General features: G+C 48.2%; 1 protein-coding gene across 1 annotated transcript in view; it reads right to left on the bottom strand.

Annotated features, from left to right (window-relative positions):
• The window catches only part of LOC119432497 (ABC transporter A family member 2-like), a 151,022-nt gene that overhangs the window by 100,282 nt on the left and 29,652 nt on the right, over nt 1-21,088 (bottom strand). The gene's annotated exons all lie outside the window — the stretch shown is intronic.

The following is a 21,088-nucleotide window of genomic DNA, read 5'->3' on the forward strand; positions in this document are numbered from 1 at the left end:
CATGCGTAGATCCAACACTGATAAGTAAGTAAATGGTAAACAATTGTAAGCAAATGTGAGCTCCTTCTTAGTGAGCAATATAACCTGGTTATACAAGGCCTAAGTGTGATGGGCCGACCAAGTGGGAAGTGGGAAACCGGTAATCTATCATTGCTTACTGTCTGAGGACAGTATGATGAGTTGAGAGAAATGGTCAATGATGAGGAAGGGTATAGCAGCAAAAGAGTGACCCTAAATGCATCATTTTGAAAATAAGATAAGTAATTGGGAAAGAAAGCAAGGAGCCCAAAAGTCCAGTTCAAAATGTGAACGCGGAACAAATAACAAATACAATCGCAAGAGTAGAGAAAGAGCTTGGCAAATGGCCCTCCACAGTGGGGTATTAAATTGAGCTTCTAAGTAATATGACTACAGAAATATGGAAACCGAAGCAACACGCTTGTTGGAAAGGAAAGAGGAAACAAAAAGCTGGTGGAAAACGGAGATACCAGAAGCGATCGACGAACGACAGAAAGCATCACGAGAGCACAGGCAGCCAAAAAAAAAAGCGCAGTCGCCGCAGGATGAAGTAACCAGAAATGGGAAATATACCTGGAGAAAGAGGTAAGGTTCAGATACTGGTTCAAGCAAAGATGAAAGGTGAAAGTGAACGTTCGTTGTGAGAAATACGGGAGAAAAAGAAGGCCGCGCCAATAATATTTTGGAACCACCTAAACGTATTAGGCAGGAAGTTTGGAACAATACAGCATATCCTTGATGGAGAGGGAAACAAAGTGGAAGGGGACAGGGCATTAAATTACACCAGAAAAATAACCGCCGAATGTTTCCAAGCCAATGAGGTGATGGTATTTGAGGGAAAAAAGAAAGAAAGGGAACAAGATGGGGAAGAAGCTGGTGCTGGCAAATTTTAACTGGAAGAAACCCGTAGAGAAACCTCCTAAGCGCACAGCCATAGGGCTATAGAGGAGATTCCTGTTAGGCTGATTAATGAACTAGGACCAAAATATTGGAAGCTCTGTTGAAAGCAGCAGAAAAACCCTTCAAGGATAGATGAATACAAGACGGTTGACGACAGAATAGAATGGTATAAATTTTGAAACGTAACGGGAAAAAAGAATACTCATATAGACCACTGACCATTATATCGGTTATATGCAGGTTAGTAATGCAGGCGATTGAATTAAAACTGAAAACATGCGCAGAACATAACGGAATATTGGGAGAACTTCAGAAAGGCGTCAGAATTGGTAGGTTTGTGGATGATAACCTATTTGTGCTTACTGAGTGAATTCAAATGTCCAGAGAGCAAGGGAGACCGTTATATGTGGCTTTTTTTAGAGATTACCAGAACGTATGACAGCGTAAGTCGCAACGTATTGAGGGATATTCTGAAAGGGGAAGCTATAGGCAGAGACTGTACACAGCTTTTGAGGGAGCTTTAGCAAGAAAACACAGTTTGCCTTGAATTGGAAAGAATGGGGAGCGATGCGGCAAGTTGATGTCAACTAGAGACACAGACAGGGGTGTGCTCTATCCCCGCTGCTGTTAATTATGTAGATGGTAAGGATGGAAAGAGCGCTAGACGGTAGCAATATCTCGTTTAATCTCTCATGTAAACAGCTGGGTACAATTCTAGAGCAGCAGCTTCAAGGTTAGTTTTATACGAGCCACATTTAGGAGTGAAATTCAGCGCTAAAAAAGCAGGTGTTATAGTGTCAAAACAGGGCCAGAAAATCCCTCCGGTAAAGGAACATAAACACCTTGGCATATGAATAAACGAAGGCAACAGGAAAGACAAGAAAAAAAAAACATTAAACGCAAAGGGAAGACAAATGCGGCTATAATTGAACACAGAGCGCTGGAGGATACAATTCCCACTTCTTTCACATGGCGCGATTTTCACACAGCGACACAGCGAATTCCGTCGCTCAGCGACCGCCGCGACGTCGCGGTCTCTCCGCGAGATTCCAACATGTTGGAATTTCCGTCGCTGAGTCGCAGCGATCGGCGCGATGTGGGCGGAGCAACGTGACGTAACAGCAAGCGCCGTCGAAATAGGCGCTTTCCTGTTTTACCGCGTGTGGAAGCTCAGCGGAGCAATGTAGTTTCAATGATGTAACAGAGCGTATCCACCAGCGCCTGTGGCTCAGGAGCTTCATGAACAATTTTTGCTTTCTCTAGCTCACACAATTCGTTTAAATTGAGAAGCTGCACGCTAAGGTCAGGAGCAGACGCCGCCTTCAACATACGGCAAGTACCCACTTGATCGTCACCGTCATGAACCTCTTTATCGCTACAAATTGTGCCAGGTGCTTACACATTCAATGGTCGCTTCTTCTGCAGAAGCATATACTCCTCCAGGAGAAGAGTTGTGGCTTCGACTTCTGCGTGAGTGGGAAGATGTGTTAGTTCCAGGAGGTAAATTTGGAAATTCGGTTGTTTAGTTGAAGGACGTCGGTTAAAGTCACGCGTACAATCAGGACTCGATTCGATGGCGACCAAAGGTGAGTGGGACGCCTCGCATTGGGCACCGAAGGTAAGAGTACGAATGAAACTTTGCAGGGTGATAATTTTAAGTGAGGAAAGGTGAGAGTAAAATTGACTAAGAACGACTGTGGAATATGAAAGAAAATAAATGGGCTGGGAGAGTGCTCAGATATTTGTAGGGGAAAACATTGATTCACAGTTGAGGAAACAAACTAGGAAGCTTACCGGCAACTACGGGGCCGGTACAGTAAGCAACGTGGCAACAAAGAACGTCAAGCGCAAAGTCACAGAGGCTGAGACAACCTCATGGGTGGCTGCGATGGAAAAGGAACCTGCTATGATTAAGTACTTAAGAGGAATACACGAAATAAGGAAAGAAACAATTTATAACATAAAGGGAAGCTCCTTGCTTTTTGAAGCGAGATCAGGATGCCTTATAACGTGACTTATATTGCGAGGTACATCAAAAAAGAAGCATGTGCTTACTGCGGTAAAGCTAGGGAAACGATGGGGGATGTTTTATTAGAATATTGACACGTATACATGTTTATCTTTCACCAGTGGCCGCTTTCAACCGGCTAACAAATGTTAAACGTTATCGCTCGGCGCAGGTCGCGCCTGCATCGGAAGCTTCTCGAACGCTATCGATGCTTCTATCCGTCGTCTGTGGTCACCGACGCTCATGTAGTCTGATTGTATGAGCAACGTGAATTGTCTAGAACTTTCTGGAAGACACGCGGGCACCAGGGATTAATCTGGAACTTTCCATGACTCTGGTATAAAAGCCGACGCGTCGCGCCGCTGATCAGATTTTCGACGATCGCCGACTGTGTTCGCCGCTATCGTTGTGCTTTGAGTGTAGCTTGCTTTTGTAGGCACAGGTTCGCCCAATAAACAACCAGTTTCGTAATACACAGTGTTACGACTTCATCGTCACTACTACGTGACATCTGGTGGACGTACTAGTGCGTTAATGCAACGAACGCCCCCGCAAAGCCGCGATCCAAGTCCGAAACCAGAGGACAACGCCAACGTCGCCAAGGACCAGTGAGCTAGCCGTAGGCAGAAAGGACTTCTACCAGAGTACGGACTTCTTCCCGAGAAGACCACAGCGATCAAGGTCAAGTCAACGACCCCAATGGCAGCCCCAGCGTCCCCCATCCTGCTGCAACAAGCTCGGGAGCCACCGACTTTCCGCGGATCATCGGCGGAAGACCCTGAAACCTGGCTGGAGACATACGAGAAGACCGCGACGTTCAACAAATGGAGCGACGACGACAAGCTGCACCATGTCTATTTTAAATGCGAATGCATTTCTTATGGTATCTTCGACTGGTCGCAACCATCCCCCGAAGCAGAGTCTTGCAGATCCGGCGTTCCCCGAACTCAGAGGTAGAGGACAAGCGCGCAAGACGAACGTGTGACTCGCTCTCGGAGGGGGTAATGGTAGATGCGAAACCACGTGACTACTGCTAACGTCCGATGTTTCGCCTATCCAAAGCTAAACCGGCGGATGCGCCGGTGGGACGACCGTTCGTTGAGCCGCCAGCATGCTGTGGCCTAGGTTGCCTATAGGCTACGGTGGACCGTCGCCAAGAACGGCGACGCTGTGCTGTGATGACGTTGCTGGAAACGCTCTCATCTCGACGACTGCTCCGACGACAGGGCGCGGAGCGCCTCAGAGCGCTCGAAGATGGAGGAGAGCGATCGAAAAGAACCAGCCGAACGCAAGGCGCGCACCCTCTTTCAACCAGCCGAAGACAACGCCGCTCGCGAGAGCGATCTAGAGCGCTCCGAGACGACCAATCGAAGATACCATTAGTCGGGGCATGTCAGGCGTCTGTCGGTGTCCGCGCGCCGACAGGTGTTATCTCTCCGCTCTCACTCCCTCTCCCATAGCAACAGCAGCGGGCGCGCGCGCTTATCCTCGCCCCTAGCAACCGGAGCAAGTGGATCCGGGCGGAGTATACCCGAGAGTGAGTGGAGAGGAGGAGCGCGCTCTGGCCTCTGCGGGCGCTCGCATCGCGGGAACTCGGCGGAGCTCCCGCGTGTGTGGAGAGAGCGTAGGAGAGGGTAGGTGCAGTGCTTCGCCGCTCCTTTTCTCGCCGTTCGCTCTCTCTCCTCCCTGCGCCCCACTCTCCCGTTCGCTCTTCGAAGTGATCATGAACGTGCTCAGGGACAAGCGCTGCTCTCCGTTCAGGCCGTACGTTGTGCGAGACTACTTCAAGCGAGTCGAGTTTAGCAGCGCGGCAGCGCGCATGTGCACGTCATTCTGTGGCTGGAAGACGCGCCCGAAGACGAGGAGCTCAGCGGAGCCGAAGGGGCCATGCCCAAGACGCTGGACTGCCGGTTGTGCCGTCAAACAGGACGTGCGCATGCTTCTCAAAGACGCTTTGACTGTACACTTTAGCGACCACAAGGCTGTCATTATGGCCGTCAGGTACAATGACAACACAAACAGGTGCTGATAGGTGCTGATGAATGTGTAAATAAATGGTTACGGTACAAATCCTCGTCTCATCATTAATTTACGCCATTAAAATTACTACGCCGTGTACTCTCGGCGCAAGAAATGCATTCGCATTTCCTCACGATTCCCTTCGGGGAGGTGGGGGCAATTTCTTTTGTTGGATGACGCTGCTCGGACCTGGTTTGAGAACAGAGAGACATGGGACCTATTTCGTGAGAACTTCGTGAGAACCTTCACGAGTGTCAGCACGAAAGGACAGGGCTGAAGTTCTCTTAGAAACCACAGTTGAATTGCCGAACGAGAGCATCGCGATCTTCACGGAGGAGATGACTCGCCTCTTCCGCCATGCCGACCCCGTCATGTCTGAAGAAAAGAAAGTTCGGTTCTTGTTGCGGGGTGTCAAGGAGCAACTATTCCCCGGATTGATGCGCAACCCGCCCGAGACTGTCGCAGAATTTGCTTCGGAGGCCATAACGATTGAGAAGACGATTGAAATGCGCGCCAGGCAATACAAGCGCCGTGTCGTGACCAACTACGCCGAAGCTCAAGCGCTAGGCGCCGACGACCTGCGAGAAACGATCAGAGCGGTCGTACGGGAAGAGTTACAGAAGTTATGTCCAAGGTCGCCGCCTCAGGTGGCCTCGATCGCTGACATAGTTAAAGAAGAGGTTCAGCGGTCACGGGAAGTGCCAGAAGTTCCGGCATCGCCTCAGCCACAACGGGAACCGATGACCTATGCCGCCGTCGAGGACCCCCTGCGCGCTCGCACCAGGGCCCTGTAACAACACAGTTCCGTCGTCCACCGCCACCGCCGCCGCCAGCACGCCCACCCGTCGCCCAGCGCAGCTACCCGAGAAAGACAGACATTTGGCGCGCCCCCGACCACCGCCCACTCTGTAATCACTGCGGGGAAGCCGGCCATGTCTACCGCCGATGCCCATACCGCGAGATGGGCCTACGAGGGTTCGCCGTCAACGCGCCGCGTCCACAGCTTGGCAAGCGGCCACCGTTGAAAGATATACATGTATACGTGTCAATATGAAGATGTCTGCTCTGCGGTCGATTAAGGCTCTTCTGGCTTCCTTGAAGCCTTCGGATCTTGCGAAAGCAGGGAAAATGTAAACGTGTCCACAATAGAGACTAGTAAGGGGCAGTTGGAAAGATTGGTGGAAGAAAAAATACGGAGACGGCAAACAACGAAGGCGTACAAAAGCAAAGTTCCCAGCAGGGGTTCAGAAAGTTTCCCGACAGGAATTCTTCGGGTTTCTTGCTTAGGTTGGTACGACATTGGGCAAAATAATAACAAGATCTTTGTGACGCCTCCTTACAAAGGGGACGCTCATAGCACTCGTTCTCCATCCATCCTCAGCGCGCTCCTTCGTACTTTTCGCAGCGCGCGTTTCGCTTCTCCACCTCCAGGTGCATTCCTCCTCCGACGTCCGCTTTCTTCGCGGCTTCAAACTGTCGCCCGTTTTTCTGGAGGGGCCACTTACGCTTGCGCGTAATATACAGTAATTACCTTTTAAACATTTAGTCTTAGCGGGCTCGTTCCAATTGGAAAATAGAAGCAAACTCTCCGTAAAAGCCATTTCGACTTTTGTATCTCAAAAAAAAAAAAATGTCACAGTTTCGCCCTAAGGGCGGAGCAATGAATGAGATAGCAACACAGTCACGTCATACGAAGTAAGGTGAGCGGCTTTGGTAGCAATATGAATTGTAGTAAACATGAGCTGATTAAGTAAGCAGGTGTACTGCGGCATAAGTAGACCGACATGAAGAGAGACTCGATGACTACGAGAAGGCGCGTGTGAAACGGTGGTGTTGATGAGAAGCGCTTCCCGTGGGCAGCGCGTGCGAAGAGACACACCTGTAGCGCTGCACTGCCGATCCAGGCAGCATTGCATGTGTAGCGTGCGTTGGAAAATGGGGCCCGACTATTACTAACTGAATGAACAAGCGAGGTGTGAACGCGCACAAAACATGAATAGATCACACTGAATGACTGCAGACGACTGTCAAAACGCGGGCAGCAAGCGCATACGCCGCAGCGGGCGAAGGTACGTGCGGTCTATCGCTTCAACGGAAACAGAGCGGCGAATGCACAGTGCATACAAAGGTCAGAGCCGTGTGGAGATAAGAGACGGTGCGGGCGAGCGATGAGCGCGGTTGTTGGCAGAGTAGAAGTGCGCCCCCCCCCCCCCCCCCCCGTTCCCTCCGGCGCTGGCTTCCCGCTTCCTTGCTTGCGCGTGGGAGATTGAGTGCGTTCGCTCTCCGTGATAGCGCGCGTACCCGCACGCTTCCGCTCGGGCATACGGCGCGCGGCGAATATTTTATCTATACGGAACCTCACGGCGACGGCGACGGCAAATCCGGTTGAAGTGTCCATATAATTGCTATGCAATAAAAGGGCCTCATCTATGGAATTGTGGCATTATGAAATTCGACTATCAAAGTGCACGAACCAGGAAGTAGGAAGTTGCAGGGAGTCTAAAGCAGCGCCCCTCGCGTTGTCCTTCCGCTTACGTCAGTCACCTCGCAGCGGGAAGCCAGCGCACTGCACCTCCGTGATCCTAGTTGTCGCAGCACGCTGGGTGCCCGCGGCTGGGTGACGTAAGCAGAAGGTCACCTCTAGGGGTGCGGCGTCGTGGTTGCTGCAGTCTCCCAGTTTCAGTTTCGAACTCTCTGATTGCCGAATTTTGCCGTTTCTGAGTTCCGCGGTCAATCGCATTCTTCCAGGTCCAAAACTTGATATGACTTGTACGGATAGCTCGCTTCAATTCGCTAATTAGGATTAGCCTGTAGAAACTAGATGTTTAAACGTTCATTATTGAACTTATGTTAATCAGCGACTAACTTACCAGGCATCACTGGTCACCCATGGTCACCACCACTGACGGCATGGTTCCGAAGGAACCGTCAGCGTATATCCAAACAGCTATTTTAAATAGTACTTACTTAAAGTCTTCGTATAATCTCCCCGTACAACTTTAATTTATGCCACAAATGTCGGTAGTTGGTAGAGAAAAACAAGAACCTACCTCGATATTAACTTGATTGACGTTATTTCATTAAGACAAACACTAATAAACACTAATAAACCTTGTAGTGCTACCGTCGTGCCTTCGTAGAGCAAACCATTAGGATGGCTCACAGGTACCACTATGGTGCTACAGAATTTTACAAAAGGCTATCTTCCGTGGAAGAAATGACGCGTTGCTCTTCTCTCAGGTCTATATCGAGAAGCGAACAAGAAGCAGCTGAAGAAAAGAGAGAAGAAACTTTTGTTAAAGCATTCTAGTCCCTTTCTTATGTTGATATTTCACTTGGTGTAAAAAGCTTCTGTATTCTTTTGGTGCATTATCTTTATCGGCTGAAGTGTGGTTGTGAAGACGGTGCTTACCAAAGGCTTGGCGATAGCGATATCAGATGTAGTGAGCATTCAAAAGGAAGAAACACCGAAGAAAGAACGAATGGAATCATGAAGTTTCATAGAGAGAACTTTTTTGAGAAGCTACAGCAGTGGCCTCTAGCCAGCACAATATGTCACCCGCTTGGCGCAAATTCCACATATCTGAAGCCGACAAGTGACATTCGTCTGACATACATTAAATAGGCGCATGTAGACGGCCTGAAAGGGATGTACTGTTAGCGTTGACTACACCGACGGAAATGGCTCTATGTCGAAGTCAATGCTTCAAAATATCAGGTGTCCTACCTGGGACCTCCTATTGTCATTGCACCTGGACCCTTTTGGGCACGCAGATACACACAGCCTCCAAGATACTCGATATTTCAGTTTCCTTGGCGAGGAAACGCGTTTGATGACATATTCCGTTTATAAGTCCAAAGTTATGATGCGCACATCGCGGTTAGCCTGTTTTAATTGTCATAGTATTGGCTTTGAAAGCTTTAATTTGCCGAATATCACAGTTGTACCAGCCAGAGGGCTTTCAGAAAGTTAACGTGCCACTGGCGCTTTACTGTTTGCCCGTGCAGAACCGCTTTATGCGGCCTTGCTGCTTAGGTGCTGTCCCTGTCACACACATTTCATGCTGCATATTGCGTCGTTTCGTAGCGTGGAATTAGCTTCTCGCGTGATATTTGCCGAAAAGAACATGCATAAATGCGTTTGATGATTCAGCAAGTAGAAATGAGATTGATACAATTTCCTGGACTTTTCACTCAAGTAATTAGAAACTCGACCATTCTCGATTTTCGACTTTCTGGTTTGTCATGAAGGGGAAGAAACCGAACCGAGTGGCCTCACTTTTGTCAGTAACAAACATATGAAGTCGACAGATAATTAAAGGAAGGAAAGCATAAAGTAAACTAATTGTATTCTTACTTTAAGTGTAGAAATGATAAATGAAAGCGAATTGTAAGTGTACGAAAATTCAACTTGTCGCTGCTGTGGGCCAAGCCCACTACCTCCGTATTCCATCCGGAACATGTTCATCTCTGGTTGCCTCATAGACGGGCATCCTTAAGTTAGCGAGTTAAGGCTAGGGGTCATGCAGCAGCCAGGTGCAATAAGAACCAGCTGCGAAGGTAAACAAGACGTCCGCAAGATCACCAATAAAAATGTGCTCTAGGTGTCGAATTGCATGAAAATGCTTTTCGGTACTACAATGACAATTTGCCGACCTCTGACGGCAGTTATCCAAGCAAAACGTACTGCTCGATTCAATACGGTATTCAAACGTGCATCGCCGTAAACATATATACTGTAGTGTACGTAAGATGCTCGCGTAGATACGAGATTTTGCAACGTTTTTGGGTCGTGCGTGGACCCAAAGGTGTCCACGCAGACGTTTTCTTTCCCAGACAATTTTTTTCCACAGACAAAGTGGTGACCTGCTAAAAAATTTAGAAATGCTCGTCAAAATACGATTCAGTTGCAATTATTATTCAAGTGCAGTAGAAATACAAGTATGAGCAATATAGCAGGACGCAAAAGATAATATGATGCACATCGTGTAAATCAGTGTAATTTGAGACAATTCTACAAAATATACAAATTTTCATTACAAGGTGTCCTACAGCTGCATAATAAAAAAAATCACGTAAACTTTTTTATTCACATTTTCTATTTCAAGCTCCTTCTCATACAGATAATTCAGGAGAACAGGGAGAGATTGTCGAAGGATCTGCGCACCATAATATGTTCGGGAATGCGGCACGCTTCAAACATATCTATGATGTATAGGGTAAATGCGTGTATTCAATGTTTAGTGAGCAATATCATCTAGAATCTTTTCAGGGGAGATAGCATTTTGTTTGTACTTTATTGCCAGCGTATATGCGTAAAGACTTGGAACGGAGATAAGGCTAAAGCACTTCAAAATGGGTTCAGTATGTGCGTAGAAAGGCTCGCCAGCTGTGTGTCCAGTGCTTTCTTTTGATGCGTATGCAGACGGTTTACGTTTGTTAAAGTTGTTTTACTCCAAACACGCAAGCAATAATTCAAGTGAGAGGCAAACGTCGCATAGTATATAAACCTTTTAACACTAGGCGGTTGAAAGAAATGGACTTCTGCCAATATGCCGACAGCTTTTGATAACTGAGAATTATATGACTGATGTGAGTATCCCAGGACATCTTTTTATGAAAGTATACTCGAAGTGTTTTAACTGAGTCAACCGCTTCCACGGCAGTATTTTTAAGAATGAGATTTCCTGTTAACCCGGTGGTCAATTGTCTTGGAGTTAAAAGAGTGACTTTGATTTGTTAACATTCATTTCTAATTAGTTCAGAATACTCCATGTGCTCACATTTTCAATTCAATTTTTCAAGCAATTTTCAATCAATATGATGGAATAAAAGGGTTGTTTCGTCTGCGTGCATGACATATGTCGGTTTCCGGTTTATGCAACTAAAATAAAACACAAAACATAAAAATTGAACACCAATGGCGAGAAATACTTCCTTGGCAATGTTTATCGTTTTTACTTCCTTATCTTGCTGTCAAATTGGTGGCAACGTTTATAAAGTCTGCAAAAGATCCTGCGCGTCTTGGGCCTGAGCGTTAGGCCGCATGAAGACACTACTGTTTCTGCCAATTCGATCATTGACAATAAATAAAACAACTCACGCGCCCTACTATTTACCCCGGCGATGATGATGATAATGATGAAGATGATTTATTGGCATCCCCTTCCAAACGAAGCGGTGACAATTATTCACGTAGTCTACTTGAGCAGCAGTGCATAGTCTGGTTAGACGTGAAGAGGGATTAAGAGTTAAATTTGCTAAAGTGCGAATGTGGCTGCCTTTCTGAATTAATTCGGACCTAAAAGCTGTCAAGAGGTGATATTCGTATAAGGTTGTAACTTTTAAAACATTGAACTTAGCAAATAATTCGGACGTGTGCGCAGTGTACGGCAAACCTGCAATGCAACGCAAGGCATTTTTTTGCAATGTGATTAAGTTGTGCAAGGAGTTCTTCGTACCGGTAGCCCAAACTAGATGGCAGTAACGCAAATGAGGAGAGAAAAGAGCGTTATATAGCATAAGCTTTTGTGGCACTGGCAGTATGCGCTGACATTTTCGCAGGATACCTACGGTTTTACTCAGTTTATTTCTAATGTAGTCTGTGTGGTGTTCCCAAGACATATACTCGTGAAACACAACTCCCAGTGTCTTTGCAGATGACGAAATTTCTATTCTAAGATTATTTATACTTAGGGAATTAAGCGTTTTGCATGATGTAGATTTGATGTAGATTTGTTCATATGCCAAAGCAATATGAACAAGCAACACGACAACCACGTTTTTGTGGTATCGTCGTAAAATAAGGATACAGAAATGTCGCGAAGGATATCGTGCCACGTCTAATTAGCGCGGACCACTAAACAAAGCAAACCGGTTTATCGTTCGAGCATCGAATGTCACCGTAATATAAATCAGTGTAAAATGCTCGCAGAGCAAGAGATCAACGTAACCAGTTCCTCTCCACGCACTGAATCTCTCCTCATTTCGCAAAGTTACTTCAACAAAGTTATTTGTACTCTTCAGAATTTAAAGACCAAAGTTTTACCCATAAGTTTGCCGAGTGTCGCAGGAAAACACGCTTATCAGTTTACTATATGTATATTCTGTTGCGCAAAAAGACAAAAAAAGATATGTGAAAGTAGTCTTCTAAATAACAGAGAAAAAAATGCAATCTTTGCCCCAAATCTGGCTTATGTTTCTTTTCGGAGGACTGACAAAAATTGCTACGTTGATGTACTCTGTGCAGAAAGGTGCGTTTAGCTGCTGTTATATGAGATACATTCTTGTGAACTTCTTTCTATTGAAATGTTCTGCGACAAACTATCAGTAAAATAAATTAGTTCTTGGTGTTTCATTATGGCTAAACACATTTGCTTTCAACAGCAAAAATATTCAACTGATCAACGTCCTATTCAGTCACATAAATGCATTGCTAACACAGATAGCCGGTGGCAACAAATCCTTGCTTACCCGCCGTGGATGCTCAGTGGCTGTGGTGTTGGGCTGCTGAGCACGAGGTCGCGGGATCGAATCCCGGCCACGGTGGCCGCATTTCGATGGGGGCGAAATGCGAAAACACCCGTGTACTTAGATTTAGGTGCACGTTAAAGAACCACAGGTGGTCCAAATTTCCGGAGTCCCCCACTACGGCGTGCCTCATAATCAGATCGTGGTTTTGGCACGTAAAACCCCATAATTAAATTTTTTAAAGCCTTGCTTACGTAAGCATCAAACTCTTATACACATTTTTTATCCTTGAAGGCATTTGGTTGTGCAGCTGACATATAATACTGCTCTTATAAAATTCTTTAAATAGTGGTATCCGCAGTATCTGGAGAAAACAGCATGGCACGACTTGTGTTAGATGCTGGTGCGAAATTTCACGAGTCATGAACAGCAGAAAACATTCTTATACCAGCTGGTTAATGTTTTGCGCGAATATGAAAAAAATGTTTAAGACCCTTCCCTGAATTGTGAATGTACTTGCCCAAACAGAATAAACAGCGGTAAGATAACAAGAACTAGACCAACAGGTCCTTATACATAGAACGCTTATGTGCTGCGCGTGCCCTGCAACATTTATGGGTATGTATGTGTTGAGGCCTTCTAGCGTCATTATGTAAGGAACTCCATGACATGGGACAAAAAGCACACTGAAGCAATGTTGTGTCTGTTAGCATTCAATCCGTACCAGCTTTTATGAGGAATATGTAATCATGTGGCATCTAAGATAAAAGCTAAAATGCGCTGATAGTGCCGATATTTCCCTTGCTTTTTCGGCTCGAAAAATTACCTAAGTCAATCTTTTGCTTAAATTTTATTAATTGCAATGTGGTTTATTGCCGATTCGGAAACACGACCGTCTCTGTCGAACGTCAGACGCCGAAAGCGCGAGCTCCTCGTTGTCGGCGGGCCGAGGATGATAGGGCACACCAGTCTTTTTCGCTACAGAATATAAATGCCTATTCGTAAATTCGAAACTATCTATGCAGCATGTGTGTCACTGAAGTGAAACAGCTCCAAGAGGAATCCAAGGCCCCAAAAGTAGAAGTTGGAAGAAGATGCGAGAGGAGCATGACAGTGTTGCTGGTGAGAGCGTTGTAACGCTGCCACAACATAATACATGATCTTTAAGAATGCTTACCCTGTGAAGCAGTTACTAGCTGAAAATGTATGTAGCAGTTCAAGCAAGACAGAGCTTGCACAAGAATATGGAGGCTTAAAGAGATGAATAGTGGTCGCACAAAGAATATCCTTGGAACCAATATTTTGGCAAGAGCAATATTTTTGCCTTGCTCATGTCAGCAGTGGCTTTCTGCTCCCCCACCTTCGACGTGTTCAATAAAATGACTTCTCTGCTACAGTCAGCTTTCACACATCGCTCATTGCTATCACAAGATATCGGTCAGCCGACTCATGCTAAATTCAAGTCTCACCGTGACGAGGACCATTCCAGCCATACAACGATGAAAAGCCTCATTATAATTATGTGACACCCATGAAATGCATGAAGTTCATTTGATTGAGCAGGTTTCAACGACCGCAATATATTCGCAGCATTGTCTTAGTCATAAAAAACTTATACAGAAAGTAGAGCATTGCAAACAGAGGTAATATATTCAAATGTGCTTTGCAACCCTTGTGCTGACATAATGACCATAAGTTAATTTAAAAATTAGGTAATTTGTGATAATCATATAAGCAAAAGCGCAAGAATGCTTGAGTTATCATTATTTGTATGAAAAGAAGATTAGAAGAGTTTATTCTGCATAGAAGTTCATTAAGGATACTGTGTCGCAGCCGAGATATAGCTTTTGACACATTTGCCATTGCTGATTATATTGTTCTAATAGCTTAAACAGAAGTATTTCCCCTGCAATAAATCGCACAAACTTCAAGTAATATGGATTGCTTTCTTTTATCACCTAAATAAGCACAATTTTCCCCTGCTAATGTAACATGTATGTTGATGACAGATGTTGGTTATTTTCCTGATAAAACACTCTGTTGATAAAACACTCTGTTGGCATTGATTTGTATGGGCCACTTCTCTTTGCGTCGGCAGGTAGCTGCTGGGCGATTGTGGCAGTAGATCACTTTACATGATACACCGAAACCGCCGCTCTCCCAGCAGCTACAGCGCGCGATGTTGCCTCATTCCTGCTCCGCAGATTCATTCTGCGGCATGATTCACCTCAAGAACTTCTCTGCGATCGTGGACGCGTCTTCCTGTCGGAAGTAGTTGAAGCGATTCTCAAGGAGTGTCACGTTGTTAATCGTAGGACTACGGTGTACCATCCTCAAACGAACGGCCTCACAGAATGCTTCAACCGTACGCTCGGGGACACGCTTTCAATATACGTCACTTCCGACCACACTAACTGTGACGCCATTCTGCCCTTCGTAACCTACGCGTATAATACCGCTACGCAGAGCCCCACTGGATTTTCACCCTATTTCTTATTGTATGGTCGACACCCTTCGCACACCAACGACACCATTCTACTGTACCAGCCGAATGCATCCGAATGCGTGCCTATTTCTGCCACGGTCAGGCATGCAGAGTGCCGCGACCTAGCACGGGCCTTTTCTTCTGATGATCAAGAGCGCCAGAGGAGCGCTCGTGGTGACGCCACTTCCACGGTCACCTTCGATCCGGGAGCGCTGGTGTGGCTCTCAGTCCCTTTCACTGCCCCTGGCCTCTCATCACAACTGGTCCCGAAGTATGAAAGCCCTTATCGTGTTCTCGAACGCGCATCTCGTGTGAAATATGTATTAGAACCAGTTGAGCCATCTTCAGACATGCGCCACCGTGGACGAGACATTGTCCATGTCAACCGTCTAAAGTGTTACTTTACTAAATCGTGACGAGCTGTTAGGTCGCCGGACAGCTCCCTTATCGCTCCCGGGGGTGCTTGTAGCGAAGAAGACAGACGCTAGTGGTTTCAGCGCTACTTGCTCTGAACGCTAGGGGTTCGAGCGCTTTCGTGCTTGGAAGCTTTGACTGCCCCGCCCGTCGACGTTGCGCTGCTCCGAGCTCTGCCAAATAAACACCTTGAGAATATATATATATATATATATATATATATATATATATATATTTAGTGTGGGCATTTATTGCGCACTTCTTCATCATCTGTACATTATCATCATCATGCGTGTGCCCCTCATCTTCATCGCGCGTGCGGGCGCATAATTATCAGCGTGGACTGTCGAAGGCTGTTCAGGCTGGTTGTGGACGCCGCCCTTCTTCGCCGTGTCGTCTCTCGGGCTCAATAAAGGTCCGCCCTTGCTGTGACCTCACAAGTGGTGGAGGTGCTTCTGGGTTCCCCGTCCTCTACGCCCCTGGCCTACTCCCTGGAGCTTCGTTCGGGTCGCCGCTTGTGCCCACTGTCCGTCAGCATGTCGCAGGACGAGCAGCCTGGCGCTTCTACCCTAACCATCCCGCCTCCACAAGCCGCACCTTCTGTGATCATCAGCGGCCACCAGCGCGATCCCCATCTGTTCGCTGGTCTTCGCGGTGGAGATGCTGAGGACTGGCTGGATCATTACGAGCGCGTAAGCTCTGCTAATCCGTGGGATGATCCACACAAGCTCCACCACGTCTCGTTCTACCTGACCGGTGTGGCGAAGACCTGGTTTTTCAACCATGAGGTTGATTTCACCGATTGGACGAACTTCAAGCAGCAGCTACGGCAAGTTTTCGGCACGCCGGCGGTTCGCTCCGCCCTTGCGAAGAAAACTCTGGATGCTCGCAAACAACACTCCGGCGAGTCCTACACATCGTACATCGAGGATGTGCTTGCACTGTGTCGCCGTGTCAATGTTGCCATGGCGGAGTCAGACAGGATACGCCACATTCTTAAAGGTATTGGGACTGTGGCCTTCAACGCGCGCGCCGTCAAGAACCCGGCTACCGTCGCTGACATCGTCTTGATGTGCCAGCGCCTCGACGAGCTCGAGTCCATACGCTTGCAGCCGGACTTCAGCGAACACCATTCTGCGGCAGACCCCGGCTTGCGCATGATGATCCGGGCGATCATACGCGAAGAACTGCACTCACTTGGCTTGTCATCTCCGTTGATGATTCCTGCTCAGCCTTCTGGTGCAGCATTGCGCGACGTCATCAGAGAGGAACTTGCGTCAATGACCTGCTCTGCGAATGTGGACCCTCCGGCCCCTCGCACCGTACCAATATACGCGCAGGTTGCTGCCGCGCCTCCAACTAGCGTACGTCCAACGTTGCCTCTACCCACATACACGCACATTGGTGTTGCTCCTCCGGCCAATGTCCCCTCAATACCAATTGAGCCGTCATTGCCCCATCTAACCGCACTATCTCACAGCGCACCGAGCGCCCCTTACTACCCGCCTTGGCGACCCTCTCGTCCTACCTGTCGCGGCCATATATCACGTTTTTGCCGCAAGCGCCAACAAGATGAGCGTCGCGGGTACGACCTGTGTGAACGCGATGCGTATTCTGGTGGGGCCTCTTACCAAAGCCGACGTTAGGCTTCCCCTCCGCGCCGTTCCCCATCTCCGCCCGCAACGACCGAGACGCCGAACGGTTACCGCACCACCAGACGCCGATCACCTTCGCCCTTCCGCCGCTCCTCGCCACCGCTTCGGCCTGCCTCATTCACCTTTGAACGCCGCCCGGAAAACTAAGTAATGCAGTTTTCGGAGGAAAAACTGCATTCACCGACAGGACTACAATTCCTCCAGCGCGCCCTAGTGATATGATGTCAGTGTTTGTTGAAGGTGTGCACGTTGAAGCTTTGGTGGACACCGGTGCGACTTTATCTGTTATGCATTCCGATTTGTGTAGGCGTCTCAGGAAAGTTACGACGCCTTATGATGGACCCGCGCTTGTTGCAGCTCAAGGGAAAACAATCCACCCCTCCGCGTTTTGTACAGTGCGTGTATCCATCGATGGTATCGTCCACTACACACAATTTGCTGTGCTGTCGCCCTGCTCCCTCCAGCTCATTTTAGGATGGGATTTCCTTGCCTCTGCTTCTGCTGCTATATGTTGTGGGAAAGGCGTCGTACATATGACCGACACCGACTATTCGCTCAGCGATGAACCGTACGAGCCACTTCGTCTACTCGCTGCAAAAGATACCGAGCTACCTCCAGGCTGTCAGCAAATTCTGATCATCACGTCCGACGCCATCGACCATGGCGATGTGTTAATGTTACCTTGTTCGCGTTGGCTCACAAGAGGGATAGCCATTGTTTCAGCCCTAGTTAGGTTTGATCATGGTTCTGCGCTTCTCGAAGCAAGGAACACAACACCTGAGAAAATTCTACTTCCTAAAGAACCACTTTGGCTTGCGTTGCTGATTCAGAGCCTCTCTCTGTCGTTCCCCTCAAGGCTGGTCCCTCTGAAATCCCTCCTGCTGGACATTCTGCCTCTGTCTCCGCTCTTGCTGCTGTAATCAGCTCGGACTTGACCCTTTCGCAGACGCAACAGCTCCTTGCCTTGTTGAAGAAGCATGAAGGTTCATTTGACGCCCATTCTTCGACATTGGGGCAGACGACCGTCACAGCGCATCGGATTCAGACAGACGGCAGATCCATCGTGCGTCGCGGGCCGTACCGCGCGTCTCTAGCTGAGCGCAAAATTATTGAGCAAAACGTCGCCGACATGCTGCAACGTGAGATAATTCGCCCCTCTGATAGCCCTTGGTCGTCTTCCATTGTTTTGGTCCGAAAAAGAGATGGCTCCGTGCGTTTCTGTGTAGATTACCGAGCGCTCAACAAGATCACGCGCAAGGATGTGTACCCCATGCCTCGCATTGACGATGCCCTCGATTCTCTGCAAGGTGCCGAGTACTCCTTCAGTCTTGATCTGCGTTCAGGTTACTGGCAAATGCCGATGCACGAAGCCGACAAAGAAAAAACAGCGTTTGCAACCCCAGATATTCTTTACGAGTTCAACGTCATGCCCATCGGCCTCTGCAATGCTCCCGCAACTTTTGAGCGCATGATCGACACCGTTCTGAAGTGGAAGACCTGCTTGTGCTATCTGGATGGTATTGTTATTTTCTCGTCGACATTTGCACAGCACCTGCAACGTCTCGATGAGGTTCTCACGTGCATAGCCAGTGCTGGTCTTCAGCTCAACACCAAAAAGTGTCATTTTGCAACCAAGATGATCAAGGTCTTAGGTCATATTGTAAGCAAGGATGGTATTCGACCTGATCCTGACAAGATTTCGGCGGTGCTTCACTTTCCTCGTCCAGAAAAGATCAAGGACCAACGCAGTTTCCTCGGCATCGCTTCCTATTTTCGCCGATTTATTCGCGATTTCGCCTCTATAGCTGCACCTTTATACCACTTCGTTCTGGTGCTACCTTCGTGTGGTCACCTGAATGCGAAACTGTCTTTGACCAGCTAAAGGGCGCCCTCACATCTGAACCTGTCTTGTGTCATTTTGATGACACTGCTCCCACAATCTTGCACACGGATGCTAGCGGCCATGGCATCGGTGCTGTGCTCCTCCAGCGAGACAACTCTTCGCGTGAGAGAGTCGTAGCGTATGCCAGCCGCGTGCTCACACCTGCCGAGAAGAACTATACCATCACCGAGCAGGAGTGCCTCGCTGTCGTTTGGTCCGTCCAGAAATTTCGCCCTTATCTCCACGTTCGCCATTTTACCATCGTGACGGATCACCACGCCTTATGCTGGCTTTCCACACTCAACAACTTGTCAGGGCGTCTTGGCCGCTGGATTCTTCGTCTCCAAGAATACGACTTTGAAATCATCTACAAGTCTGGTAAGAAGCACCAAGACGCAGACGCTATTTCTCACTGCCCGCTTCCTACAGCCGCACTCGTCAATGGTTCCGCCACCGCCTCCAGTGACGCACTCATTGACGTCTCTTCTACGGCGGTTTTGTCCTTCACCACTCTTGATCATCTCACTTCGCACGACCATGAATCATTTTAGTCTCAACAACTCGCTGACTCGTACTGTCGCCGTATTATAGACCACCTTCGTGGAGCTTGACTCCCGCCTAACGCCCGGCTTCGTCGACAGCTGACACAATTTAAGCTTGAAAACTCCATGCTGTACCGCCGTATCAACCATCAGGATGATGGACGACGCTGGTTGCCCGTGCTACCTCGTTGCCTTCGTGCGCGTGTCCTTCAGGCCTTTCATGACGATTTGTCTGTTGGCTACCTTGGCATCCAGAAAACTTACGACCGCATAAGAAGTCGCTTCCACTGGCCTGGCCTGTCTACCAGTGTGGCGCGATACGCCGCTTCCTGCGCCATTTGTCAGCGTCGCAAACCTCCAACAACAGCTCCTGCCGGACAACTACTACCAGACTCATGTCCTGCGGAACCATTTGAGGTTGTTTGCATCGATCTATATGGGCCACTTCCCATGACTCCCGCCAATAGTCCATGGATAGTGACCGCCGTCGACCACCGGACGCGCTATGCCGAAACAGCCTGTGTAAGCTCAACATCGGCTTCCGAAGTGGCTGCCTTCATTCTTCAATCCATCATCCTGCGCCATGGCGCCCCTCGTATCCTTCTGAGCGACCGCGGAAAGACATTCCTTTCCCAACTAGTAGGCGAAGTGCTCAAAGCCTCTGGCACCACTCACAAGACTATACATCAAGTTATCATGCTCAGACTAACGGCCTGACTGAGCGGTTTCATCGTATGCTCTCTGACATGATAGCCGCCTATATTCAACCCGATCACAGAAACTGGGACACAATTTTGCTATTCGTCACCTTCGCGTATAACACCGCCGTTCAACGCACAACCGGTTACTCGCCATTCTACCTTTTTTATGGCCGTTCACCCAGTTCCTTTCTCGATGTTTCTTTCTTCTCTGCCCCTGTCAGTCCATCTCGATCTTCCTGCGAAGAATATGTTTCCCGCCTCGTCCATTGTCGCCAGCATGCCCGCGTCAACACCGCAGCCAGACAGCGGGACCGCAAGGATCATTATGACGCATATCATCGCGTAGTATTCTACCAGCTTGGCGATGAAGTGCTGCTCTGGACACCAATTCGCACTCCTGCAGGTTGTGCGAAAAGTTTCAGTGTCAGTTTATTGGCCCCTACACGGTCCTGGAAATGACTTCTCCAGGTAATTATCGAGTGACCCCTGTTGTTTCCTCAACTAACCGCCGTTGCCGCTCTACCGAAGTGGTCCACGTTTCTCGTATGAAGCCCTTCACGCGGCGTTCCCCGTACCTTTAGGCAGCGGCCAGGATGGCCACTTTCGCGCGAGGGAAATTAGTGTGGGCATTTATTGCGCACTTCATCATCATCTGTACATTATCATCATCATGCGTGTGCCCCTCATCTTCATCGCGCGTGCGGGCGCATCATCATCAGCGTGGACTGTCGAAGGCTGTTCAGGCTGGTTGTGGACGCCGCCCTTCTTCGCCGTGTCGTCTCTCGGGCTCAATATAGGTCCGCCCTTGCTGTGACGTCACAATATATATATATATATATAAACAAGAAGCCAAGAAACAATGACACCAAGGATCACATAGGGGAAATTGCTTGTACTTAGTAACTGAATTAAAACGAAATGATAAATACATGGACAATGAAAATGGATGAAAAAACGACTGGCCGCAGGTGGAGAACGATCCCACGTCATCGCA

The sequence above is a fragment of the Dermacentor silvarum genome, chromosome 11, assembly GCF_013339745.2.
Source record: "Dermacentor silvarum isolate Dsil-2018 chromosome 11, BIME_Dsil_1.4, whole genome shotgun sequence".
In the NCBI taxonomy this organism is placed as follows: domain Eukaryota; kingdom Metazoa; phylum Arthropoda; class Arachnida; order Ixodida; family Ixodidae; genus Dermacentor; species Dermacentor silvarum.